Source organism: Odocoileus virginianus, unplaced genomic scaffold (genome assembly GCF_023699985.2).
Source record: "Odocoileus virginianus isolate 20LAN1187 ecotype Illinois unplaced genomic scaffold, Ovbor_1.2 Unplaced_Contig_26, whole genome shotgun sequence".
Taxonomy (NCBI): Eukaryota; Metazoa; Chordata; class Mammalia; order Artiodactyla; family Cervidae; genus Odocoileus; species Odocoileus virginianus.
In genome coordinates, this window is record NW_027224343.1 from 619,916 (window position 1) to 632,752 (window position 12,837).

The 12,837-nt window shown below is 51.6% G+C and overlaps 1 long non-coding RNA gene across 1 annotated transcript; it reads right to left on the reverse strand.

Annotated features, from left to right (window-relative positions):
- Positions 1–301: 301 nt before the first annotated feature.
- LOC139034123 (uncharacterized) lies at positions 302–11,927 on the reverse strand. The gene is made up of 3 exons (XR_011486568.1): positions 11,726–11,927; positions 9,177–9,280; positions 302–4,439 (listed from the first exon to the last, which is right to left on the reverse strand). It is a non-coding gene; the product is annotated as an uncharacterized lncRNA (long non-coding RNA).
- Between the last annotated feature and the right edge of the window lie 910 nt (positions 11,928–12,837).

The window sequence follows — 12,837 nt, forward strand, 5'->3', positions numbered from 1 at the left end:
CTAGTCAGAGAACCAAGATCCCACAGAAAGAAATCACTGGGCCTAAGAGAGGAGAGTATCCACGGTGCACGTTGGCTGGGACACTTGAGGGACGCAGATCCTCTCTGCTGCCTGCTCCAGGGGCTCAGGTCTTTCTTTGTTCTCCTAAGCTAGGGATGGATGCACAGACTCCTGCTGTCCCTAGAATACCCTACAGGCCTGGATTCTGTCTGGCCATTGGCCTTTCTGACTTTCTTCCTCTTCCAATAATTTCTTTCTTGGTCACCTTTGGTCCTTCTTCCCATCTTTCACCTTTAATACATTTCTACATTTTATTCTTTTACAAGTTCTATATACTCATTAGTACCTGCATTTGCTCTTGGGACATTTCTACTAAGTTCAACAGCAGTATTTTAGAGCTGGATTTATTTGTACAGTGGATGTATCCCTGAAAAAAAAATGAATTTCAGAAATTGAATTATATTTTTAACACTCACAAAGAGTCTGAAATTTATAGATTCTTCCAGTGGATCTTTTTTTTGTAAAGCTGAAGATTGCTTTGGTAAGTCAAATAGCCTCTAATTTGTCAATTGTGTAAGTTTGTAAATTTAGTTTCCTTAAGTCACAGTTAATCTATATCAATAAACATTGCATTTTAAGTTTATCAAGTAGCAAAGTATCTGGTCAGTTGACCAGAATTAATTGATGTGATTTCATGACTGTGTTCAGCTTTACAGCATGATTTAAGGTTTACACTTAGTAAATTAAATGAGATCATTTTCTAACTGCTCACAGCATGGCCTGACTCTGTGTGATGTGTGCAATGGAATAACGAACCCACACGAGCCCAGATGGTGCCGTCTTTTGTTGCCCTTCATGCCACTCATTCATTCACCAAACATGATGGAGTGCTTAGAATATTCTGGAAACTTGAAATACAAATATCCTTGGTTTAATTCACATCAGACAGTTAGTTAGAGTTATCCCAGGCACCCAGTCTTAAATCTCTGCAAATATGTTAGTTACTAATTAGATGGGGCTGACACAATCCAAGGAGACAGGCAGGCATCCTGGAGTCAAGCTGGGAAAAAGCACCAGTGGGAATGTCACAGAGGCTGGGACACAGCCGGGGCTCTTGGCTTGGACGTGGACAGGCCAGGAATCCATGCTGAGTCAACGGGCAAGTAACAGACACACATAGGTCCGATTCTGCTTCCGTCTCCACAGATGGGCGACTGCAGCAGGGGATGAGGGTGCGATGGAATGATCAGAAGAGATAACATTCTGTGAGAATCTGCTTCCTGTGTACCAGACGCTATTCTAAACCCTCTGCACATACTGGTTAAATCCTTACAACACCCCCATGAGGTAGACTCTGTTATCGCTTCATTTTACAAAGGAGATGACGGAGGGCACGGAGAGGTTCAGTGCTTTGCCCAGGGCTGCAGGGCGTGTGCACGGCCGGGCCGGGGCCCATCCGAGCAGCCGCTCCCTGGAGCCCGTGTCTGGCAGTCACGGGGAGCACCGGCGGCCGTGTCTGGCTCTGCAATGCCGCCCACGGGAAGACACCACTGTTGGTGCCACAGATCACCAACGCCAGGCCTCAGGCTCACTCACGCAGACAGATGCTCCTGATTTACCCAGTAACAACTTAATCAGATGATTTACACACATCCTCTCCTGTTGGAACAAGTATACAGCAACCTAGTTCTGGTGGGCTGCAAAAGAGACATTTTAAAAAATCCCAGTGGCTTATGCAGAAATCATATTTTACCCTGGGCCAGGGGTGATGGAACGCCTCAGGTCAGGGGGACCTCAAAGGCTCCCAGTTCGGAATCCCCCACCCCCACATTCTGCACTGGGCTCTCTCACATCCCCGTAAATCCAGGTGGCCTGGGTGTCTGGATAATGGATTAGAGATGGGTATTGATGGATGAGGACCCATGAGACAAGACCTGTGACAAGTGATTCATTAGCCCAGGCAAACCTTCACAGCTAAAAATACCAGCCCTTCACATCTAAAAAAGCTGGAGGTTATCTTTCTGAAACACAGATCTAACCGGTGTCTCCCCTGCTGAAAACTCGTTAATGGCTCTCCTTAACCTCGGGGTAAATTCTCAAGGTGATGCTCCAAGGTCCTCTGAGAGCTGACCCCAACCCCCAGCTCCCCGAGCAGACCCTGCCGGATGAGCCGTTCTGTCCCCTCTGCAGACAGAGCCCAGCCTGCTGGAGAGGCAGGTCCCTGCAGGTCAGAGCACGGGGATTCCTGGGACCCAGAACGTGAGAAACAGGGTTTGAAGAGCCCGGAGGAGAAGAGGCATCTCCAGCAGGGCCTCGGCCTCCGGAAGCAGGGTGGGGGGGTCACAGGAGAGGAACCAGTCCCCCCTACCCCCGCAGGGTGGCCCCCAAACCCGGCCACTGGGAAGAAAGTCACCGCTGTCACTGCTTCTGGAGCAACGTCTGCAGGGACAAGCAGGACGAGCTGAAAGAAGCAGCGGCTTGAGAAAGGGGGACATCCCAGGTGCCGTGGAAGGAGCACCTGCGCCCCCACACCCTGCTGATGCTTCTCTGCTTCCCTGGGGTCCTGGTAACATCACCAAGAGCCCGCTGAGGGTGAGGGGGTCAGACCCCCCGCGAGCCCACTGTGCATCCAGGCCTTCCTCCTTCCCTTCCCTTTCAGTCACCATCCAACTCCCTCATCTTGTGCCCCAGGTACTGAGCTCAGGCCTGGGGACAGAGCAGGGGACAGCCCCTGCCCCCAGGAACAGGAAGGGGGGCGGGGACCCTGGGCCCATGGCAGGGAGGCAAGTCCCACTCATCGGGAAGCGGGCAGGTCTGGGGTCCTGGGGAGCGCGGGGCAGAGGCCACTCTAGGCCGCGGCAGGCAGCCTCTTCCCTCCCCTGCACCCTGGGCCTCTTCTTCTTCTTCGCCTCCCTCCCGTTCACCTTTGCTGGTTGTTCCAGGCCAACCTCAGGTTGCATCTCCGCCTTGAAGCATGTCCTCCTCCAGCATTCAGGGGTCTCTCCACGCCCGCCTGGATTCTGTAGAATAAGCTCCCCGGGGCATGGAATCGAGAGCTTGAAGAAACTTGGCTTGGCTTTTTTTTTCTTCCTTTTCTCACTAGATTGGCAACTGCTTGCATAGAGCTAAGTTGTATCTGACTTGTTACAACCCTATGGACTGAATGGGCTCCTCTGTCCATGGGATGCTCCAGGCAAGCATCCAGGAGAGGCTGCCATGTCCTCCTCCAGGGGATCTTCCTGACCCAGGGATTGAACCCGCGTCTCTTATGTCTCCTGCATTGGCAGGCGGGTTCTTTACCACTGGCACCGGCTGGGAAGCCCGGAAACTGCTTGAGCGTTAGGCTCACATCTCACACTCTGTGCTCAGCACAGTCAGTGCCCGGCGTGCACATGTAGTATTTGGTAAAAAACGATGCGGAGGACGCTCCTGAGGTCCCTCCCCGCCTCCAGGATGCCTATGGGAAGCGCACGCAGACTGAGTTGACGGCCAGTGAGGCCCCTCCATGGCTGGTCCAGGGAGCCTTGAGGGGGAGGCCCTTCGGAGGAGGGAAGCGGTTTGCAGATGGAGAGAGGTGAGGCTGTGGGCTTCTGCAGGAGGCGGAATTCTGACTCTTCTCTGCGGAGCAGCAGCAGCGGAGCGAGAACTCTGGGATTGAGGATTTTGCCTGGTTGCTCTTCAGCTCCTCCTCGGGTGGCCCTGGGGTCGACTGAGAAGCCCGGCTCAGCAGTGGCCCCAGGGTGGATGACTCAGCTGGGAGCAGGTCGTGCTGAGTCAGGCTCCCCACGTCCCAGCCCGGAGCCCTGGTTTACGCGGCGTTGGCGCTGGGGGGCTCCCGCCCACGTCTGCAGCAGCATCCTTGGCCTTGGCCGCTCCAGGCTCCACCCTGAGCCGCTGGCGGCCTGAGGCGGGGGCGCCCGGGCCAGGACACCGAGCTCTCCCTGCCGCTGGGCTCCTCGCCCGCATGTGTGATGCTCAAAGCCCTCAGTTACCCACTCACGCCGGGACGCTGGGGAAAGGTACCTACTTCCTTTGGGCTTCTCCCAGGTGGCGCTAGTGGTAAAGAACCCGCCTGCCAATGCAGGAGATGTAAGAGGCGCAGGTTCGTTCAATCCCTGGAGGAGGGCATGGCAACCCACTCCAGTATTCTGGCCTGGAGAATCCCATGGACAGAGGAGCCTGGCGGGCTACTGTCCATAGGGCTGCAAAACGTTGGACTGAAGTGACTTAGCGCGCACGCACCTACTTCCTTTAAAAACTTATCTTCAATTGTCCCCGAGTGGCAGTAAGAATGGCAGGCGGCAGCCTCGATGACCCAGCAGGGAATCAGGTGTCACAGGCTCCCCTCTCCCCGTGACCACCACGCAGGTTCAGACCCAACTCGACCTGTGCTGTCTCCCTCCGTCCGAGTCTGGTGTATTGCCAGCGATCTTCTCTCTCTTTAAACGAAAGGCACATCAAAAGAACAGAAGTTATGGCCATTGTTATGAAACATGGGCAAATGCCTGGGCAAATAAGCACACTTTCCATTCAGCTTTTTATAATGAGCAGCTCTTTGTGGTTTAAGTCGAGGCCACAGATGCTAAAGCCACAGGGAGGCGTGTTTCCAGGTGGGGCAGGGGCCATGTTAAGAAAATGATGTTCACCAGCTGTCCTACCTCTATCTGGGGCAATCGTCCAGTTCAGTTCCCTTCACACGTGGCCAGACCTTTTATACGGGTCAAACCTGGCTGAAAAGAACATTCTGGAGGTTTTGAAGTGGACAGAAGCACATCATACTTCGCTACCACATGGCCCAGGGTTGGACACAGAACAGGGTGTGTCTGTGTGTCTGTCTGTGTGTACCCGTGTCTGGGGAGGCAGACACTGTTGACAGGCTCAGGGATTGGGTATCAGAGGACCCGTCGGGAAAACATAAGTCATAGTAAGTATTTCAGAGGGAATTTAATACAGAAATTTGGCTGTAGAAGTATCGGAAGGACCGAGAAAACAGCAACAGCAGAAGAGAGGGTGGGGAGAGACCGCAGCAGGATCAAACCGGAAGCACGCGGCGAGAAGTTACGGGAGCAGTAACGGCCGAGGGTCTGCAGACCCCCGCGCGAGCAGCTTCCCAGCGTGTGGCTGCGGTAAGGGGAGATCATCAAAGCCCTGAAACGAGGTGTGAGAGACGCCAAAGCCGCCACGGCCCGCAGGCACTCACCGTCCGTGGTGTTCTAGACCCGGGGCCTTGAGAGGGGCAGCCCTGGTGCCCGTGGCGAGAGCCGAGGACCACGGCGAGCTGCGGCGCCAGAGCAGAGGCGACCGCGCCAGAGGAAACGAGCAGGCCCGCAACCAGGAGGCGCGCTCGTCCACGGCGTGGCTCTGGCTGAAGCAGGGAGGCGGCAGAAAGAGCCACGTGGGGCAGCGCGGTGGTCTCCCCGGAAGGGGGGCAGCGCAGCCGCCCCGTCTCCCTGGCGGGGCCTGGCGGCAGCACAGAGCCTCCAGGGAGGCGCCCAGGAAGCCCAGTTTCGGACCCTAGGGCTCTCGTTCTTGGCAGGGATCCCTGTCCAAGCCTGACCCAGATGCAACAGGGTAACCTGCAAGTGATCACCTCAGAGGCTTCCCTGGTGACCCAGGGGTTAAGTATTCACTCTGCAGGGCAGGGGGCACTAGTCCAACCCCTGGTCCCTGAGAATCCCACGGGCCACAGGGCAACCAAGCCAGCAAGCCACAACTTCCGAGCCCCAGCCCAAGAGCCTGGGAGCCACAGCTACTGAGATCCTGCGTGCGGGTGTGCCGAGTAGTTTCAGTCGTGTCTGACTATTTGTGACCCCACGGACTGTAGCCTGCAGGCTCCTCTGTCCATGGGATTCTCCAGGCAAGAACACTGGAGTGGGTTGCCATTCCCTTCTCCTGGAGATCTTCCCAACCCAGGGATCGAATCCTTGTCTCCTGCATTGCAGGTTTATTCTTCATCACTGAGCCACCTGTGAAGCCCAGAAGTCAAATAACTGGGTCTTATTTCTTTAATGTTCAGTTAATTTAGGATGCTTGGAATATTTGATCCAGCATCAATGGTTTTAACTACCCTTGTTAAAGAATCACTGGCAGAAGTAATTTTATCCCAAAACAATTCAGTTTGCACGGGATCTGTAGTTATACCTACTTATTTTTGTCCTGAATCTTCCTGGTTGAGAGAACTCCTTAGTTATAGTTGGTTGGGGGAAACTAGCTACCCAGAAAAGAGGTTCTTTTCTTGGGAAAAGAAACTTCTAGAAAACCAAAAATGGAGGCTTTTTTGTTTGCTTGCTTTTTTTTTTTTTTTTTAAGTATTTCTAAGCAAGGTTTTCACATTTCCACTATTATCAGTTTGGTTTTCTTGATAGAAACAATATTAGGAGTTAAAAAAAGGGGGGAAACAGAGCAATTCAAAAGCAACTATGTTGGCCGTATACCTCTACTTCCAATAGTTAGAAGAGTGGAAAAGTTGGTAAATAAGCCCCCAATTCCACGCAGATTCTTAACCAGTTGTCTGGTTTTGAGCAGAGATACAGTGAGAAGTTCTTGTATTATCTTTAATGCCAGGGATTAATACTAAGAATTTACTTTGGGCGTTTCAGTGGTGTCTTATGGAACCTGAACTGGACCATCAAAAATAAATGTGTAGGGACTTCCCTGGTGGTCCAGTGGCTAAGACTCCACACTTCCAATGCAGGGGGCCTGGATTCAATCCCTGGTCAGGGAACTTAGACCCCTCAGGCCACAACTGAGACACGGTGCAGCCAAATAAAATGATAATAATAATAGATTCAGAGAAACTAGTCACTCACAAGAGGAGTGGCTTAAAAAAAGAAGTGTTTAACTGTATTTTCCCATAAGAGGCACTGAGATACTTGAAACAAGTCATCCTTGGCAGGTAGTATGAAATCAGAAGTGTCTCTCTCCAGCCCACAGTTGCAGTTAAGAAACCTCTAAGAGCATCGTAGCTCCAACCTGAGTTTCCATCTCCCACCTAGATTAAGAAATGGATCTCTTGAAAATGAACTGTGAGCACAATTTTAAATTTAAATATTGTGTCACCCAGATAGAACATGCTTTCAGTCACAATATCCGCTCAAATGAAGGACATGCTGAATTGAATACCCAGGTCTGTTGGCAGAGGCCTTTAGCCTAATCAAGAAATTTACGGGCAGACAAATCTGTTAGGGAGCCAGACACCTTCTCTAAATTGAAACATCTCAAGTCATTTAGCAGCTGATCTATGGTGTCCCTGAGCTTCCTCGAGGTCAATTAGAGGACCTTATGCATTGAGTTCAGTGTTATGACTTTAAAAAACGACTGGGTTTTTTCCTTTCTTTCTTGGTTACCAGAGCAATAAAAACTTCTTGGAGATTGAGAGACAATGAAACCAGGGTTTCCCTGGTGGCTCAGACGGTAAAGGATCTGGCTCCAATGCGGGAGACCTGCATTCGATCCCTTGGTCAGGAAGATCCTCTGGAGAAGAAAATGGCAACCCACTCCAGTATTCTTGCCTGGAGAATCCCATGGACAGAGGAGCCTGGCGGATTACAGTCCATGGGGTTGCAAAGAGTCAGAAATGACTGAGCAACTAACACACACACACACAGTGGAACCAGGAGTGTTGAATTCCATGGCTACCTGTTTTAGTTCTTACTGGGAAAGTCCGCATACCCAGCTTTGAAAGACAGAATGAGAAACCAGTCAAGGAATTGGGTATATTGATATCCAGCCTACCCAGATGGAGGAGACCTGGAAAAATGTGAAGAATAACATCACAGAATATTCAGTGTCTGCCACCCAGCATGGAGTCTGTCACATGTTGTCACTCACGGATTTGATAACTTTCCTGGCTTGTGTCTCTGAAAACATTCAGTGAGAGCTGGCGACTTGGTTGGTATTTCAGACAAAGAAATGAGGGCCCGGATTGAAAACAGACAGGGCTTGAAGGCTTTATGAATGGCAGCTTTATGTCAAAATTCCAACAAAAACAGTTATCAGCTGCCCCCCTCCCTTTTCTTACGGCAGCAGGAGACTTTAGGTACAAAATTCTGTGTAATCCCTCTCTACTAAAACTCTAATAACAGCAAACAGCTCTTTGGCATAGTTTATGCTATTCTTGGCAAAGCACGGGACTCAGGTGACATCAAGGGTGACTACATAGAATATATATATACACAATGAAGTCAGCTTATAATTAATTTCTGCAGATTCGCAAGTTTAACTGCAGAGGAGTTAAAATTTCTGCAAGACAGGGAATACCGCAGCAAACAGGTAAAATGGCATGTGGCACGCGAGGCTCGAGTGATTGTTTCCTTCATGTGCAAAGAGCTCTTAGAAGTGAATGAGAGAGTAAGTAACCCAAGGAGATAACGGGCTTTCACATATGTTATAAATATTTTAATCTGGTGCGACATTTACTCTTTAACCTGATTTCTGTGGCTTTCCCAGGCTTGTATTGTACTCAGTCAGATCTGAATGTCTTTCTATCACATTTATGCTTAGAAATGCATTCCTCATTCTGAAGTACATCTATTTGATTTTGAATTTGGGAGGGCATTAATTTCTGATCCATCCATAGAATTTCTTTGGGAGTGTGGTTAAAGATAAAAGACTCATATTTTCCTAAATAATTAGCCAGTTTTCCAGCTTCATTTGTGGAGTGGTCCTTTCTTTCCTCACCTATGTACGGTGTCACATTTATCATATATTAAATGCCTACATGTGCTAAACTAACACGTGCTTCGAGTGGAATGTGGTGGGTGAATCTGAGGCATTCACAACACGTGGGCATCCGACCTTCTCCCTCTGCCCTCCCCACCCCCTTCCTCCCCAGAGATTGCAGACAGGGGGAAGGAAGCCAGAAAAACATTAAACAAGGTCTGTTGCTCTGGATAATGTCTCAGAAGCAAAAAAGCAGGCTGGAGTTTTATGATTTAAAAGCGATGGCCTGCTTCAAGAACCCCAAGAGAGGCACCAAGTGGCCACGTACTGGGCGCTCACCCGCCTCCGCACGCCTCTGAGCACCTACAGGACCACCCACAATGTGGGTGCTGTCATGTTAGAGATGAAAGAACAGGCCCAGAGGCCTCAGGTTACTCCCCCCAAGTCATTTGGAAGGACAGTGATCTAAAACACGGCTACACCAATCCAATTGACAAAGGTGCTAGGAGCATCACCTTCTTCAAAACGGTTCCTCTCAGCAGAGATGTCAAGTATCACAAACCCTCGGTCAGCAAGGTCCCTGCAGCTGCAATGCAGTCTTCTCTGGTGGGAGTGAGTCCTGGGTGGGAAAGTGATTAAGCCAGGTGACTGGTATGGTTCTGGGAACTGTGGACGGCCAGCAATTTCTTGGTACTCATTGAACTCCTGTTCTTCTCACATCAACACTTTTCCTTTCCAGGAAACAGAAGAAAAAGGCTTTTCATCTCTGTAACTGGCTAGGGGAGGCAGGGCAGAGGCCTGTCCACCACAGGATGGTGTCATAGCCCAGAGAATTCTGTATCTAAGTCTTAGGAGAGGAGTGGCCTTTGAGTGTGTGTTTCCATTCATCATAATCAATTGTTGAGTTTGTAGTTTTGCTGAGTGCCTCAGTACGCTAGTACGTTGACTGTGGACATGTGCCGGGGATGTGGCCCCGGCTCACGGCAGTGAACGTGGTACAAGCTGTGATGACGCGGGGGCTCCCCTGGCGGCTCAGCGCTTAAGAATCTGCCTGACAATGCAGGAGACACGGCTTTGACCCCTGGGGCGGGTAGATCCCCTGGAGGAGGACATGGCAACCCGCTTCAGTGTTTTTGCCTGGAGAATCCTGTGGACAGAAGAGGTTGGAGGGCTATAGTCTATGGGATTGCAGAGTTGGACACAACTTAGCGAATTCTAGACAAGAAATGATAACTCGGGGGGCTGCTACCTTAGGCATCTGCTTTTGTCTCTCAAGTGGGGCTCTATTTACATGAATTCAGAAGCATCAGACACCAGGTTTGGATCAAGGATCGAGTCCTGGATTCCTGGGTCTGCTTCGAAACTTCCATCTTCATAACTAGGCCCTGTTCAATGTTTTTATCCAGAAAATAGGAATATCAACACACCTGTGTGTTTCTCCATAGGTTACCTCAAGCATTACATGTATTTGAAAGTGTCTTAAAGTGTGTAAGCTGCTGTGTAAGTAAGCAAGTAGAGTTAGTTGCTCAGTCATATCTGACTCTTTGCGACCACAGGGACTGTAGCCCCCCCAACTCCTTTGTCCATGGGTTGCTCCAGGCAAGAATACTGGAGTGGGTTGTCATTTCCTCCTCCAGGGGATCTTCCCCACCCAGGGATGGAACCTGAGTCTCCTGTATTGCAGGTGGATTCTTTACTATCTGAGCCACCACAGAAATTGCTATTATAGATGCAAAGTTTTACTCCCGAAAATGAGAAATATTGTCAGCTGATTGTTTTCTGTGGTGGTTGTGTGTGTATGTTTCCTTGTTGTTTTTTCAACACCTTGGTACTAAGCAACTGGTTTCCCTGATCCTGACTTGACTGTTGGCTCCAAGTCAGAAAGTCGCAGCCTCTGGTTCTTGCCCCTGATGATTGCTCCAAGCTCCCCAAGGAGAAACGCACTGCTTGTCTTTCTGTCAGTTCAAACCACATCCTGCCCCGTTTCCACTCTCCAGAAGACAGCTCGTGACACCAGTGGTTTTACAATGTGGCGGGCTTCTCCGTGAAGCCATAGCCAAAGCCTTTTTCACAGAAGTGAAAATAATTCATCCAGTGGTTAACATGTCAGGTCGAGCTATCGACTTTACCCTTCCCCCCCACCCCCACATCCCTCAACTCCATCCGAAGCCCTGATTCAGGGGAGCAAACAGCTCCTCAGCCTCCTCTCATTGTCTCAACTCTTAGAACTTTCTAGGCAGAAACTAAGCTCGAGGCAGGAAAGACAGAGGTGTTCCTGAGAGAGGGCTGCATACAGCCCAGCTCGGGCCCAAAGCCAGCCAATGACACAGTCTGCAGTTGTTGGAAGGGACCTGGGCAGTTTTCTAGTCACTTTACAGATGAGGAAATGCCTTCATTTTAAACCCTGAGAAAACGGGGTACAGGGATGGCTGGTGCTTTGACCAAGAGCCTATTAAAGCCTCTACTAGAAGCCTGTGAAAGAAACTGCTGCCAATGCAAGAGACCCAAGAGACGCAGGACGATCCCCTGGAGGAGGGCACGGCAAACCCACTCCACTGTTCTTGCCTGGAGAATCCCAGGGACACAGGAACCTGGTGAGCTATAGTCCATGGGGTCGCAGAGTCAGACGTGACTGAAGTGACTTAGCACAACACACAGAACCCATCAGAGGCAGAGCCTGGATTGGCCCCAGGGTCTCTGGGCTCCTGGCGCAAGGTCACGATAGGTAGACCAGTTGTCCCCATATTTGTAGGTTAAAGACTGCTGGCATCACTAGAGTTGGTGACTTTATCCCGGGGACTGGTAAGGGGCTCCTCTCACAGCTGGAGGCTGTTTGCTGAGAGCCAGGATGGGGCCAGTGCCAAATAGCAGAGGAAGCTCTTAGAACAGAGCAGGTGAGTAGAGCCTGCGGTGAGCTCAGCCATGTCCCGAATGGGGACACCAAGGGAAATAAACATCCTGAAAGAATCTGACACTGGAAGAAGGAAAGAAGAGGGAGGAAGAGAAGCCACGGCATCGTCATCTAAGTCATCGATGGAGAAAATCAAAACTCTGGGATTCTCACCCCAAGGGTATGGAGCCGTGTTTATCTTCAAGAGCATGACAGCAGGCACCGCAGTCCCTCCAGGTTCATGGGATGCCGGGGCAGGAGTGGGAGGGCCGAGGCCTCGGGCAGGGCTGCAGAAGGGAGGGGCCGCCACCAGCCCCCCGCAGACCCCGAGGTGCGCGGTGCAGGCCGGGCTTCCTGCATCCTCCCGAGAGACCCGGAAGACGAAGTCGCCCGTGACCGTGACCGTGACCGGAGGAAACAGCGCTTTGCAGAGACACCTGCCTCAGCCTCCTGACCTCAGACAGTGTTTATCCCCGGCTGAAGCCTCCCCTATCTCTCAAGGGTGCACGGTGGCCTGTTGAGAGTTAACTTATTAACTTGATTTGGGACTTCATCCTGGATGCCAAGGACTGATGAGGCTCCGGTGGGTGTAAGACTTCGAGCTCGGGTGAGGGTGGGGGGCGTGTCAGCCAGAGGCCGTCAAGGCCTCCCAAGAGAAGCGGGAGCCCTGAGCCTGCCCAGGGACAAGCCCCGAATGGTGGGCGCCCCTGCCAGTAGGGCACCTGGAAGGGCGGGCCCGGGCGCCGGACTCAGCGGCTCTGCGGGCGGGGCCCCTCCGCCGGTTTAACTGCCGGCCCAGATAACCACCGGCTCCTCGCGTGTTGCACAATCAGCCGCTTTGCCAACAGAGGGAAGAGCCGGTGCTTTTCCAACCCCTCTGGTCAACAACGAACTTCCTTCAGGGCTGTCCTCGTCGTCCCCTCACGTCGCCTATTTTTAGTTTCCGAGCTGGTCTGATGAGCTGTGGGTGTGTATTTTTGGTGGCGAGGATGGTGGCTAATTCTCCTTTCACTCCTTCAAGCATCAGTCTGGGCTCTGGTTTCCCTGGCTCCTCCTTCTGGTTCAGGAGGTGCCCAGGGCTGTCGTCCACCCTGGCCAGGGCTGGGTAGGCCACCTTAGTATGGAGGCTGGACACATGTCCCACGTGGGGCGAGCAGATGAGCCCGCCCAGGAGGCTGACCCTGAATCCAGGGCTGCCGTGTGTTCGGTGGATTCACGAAGGCGTTTGCGCCATCAAACCCAGTGCTCTGTGACAGCCTGGAGGAGTGGGATGGGGTGGGAGGTGG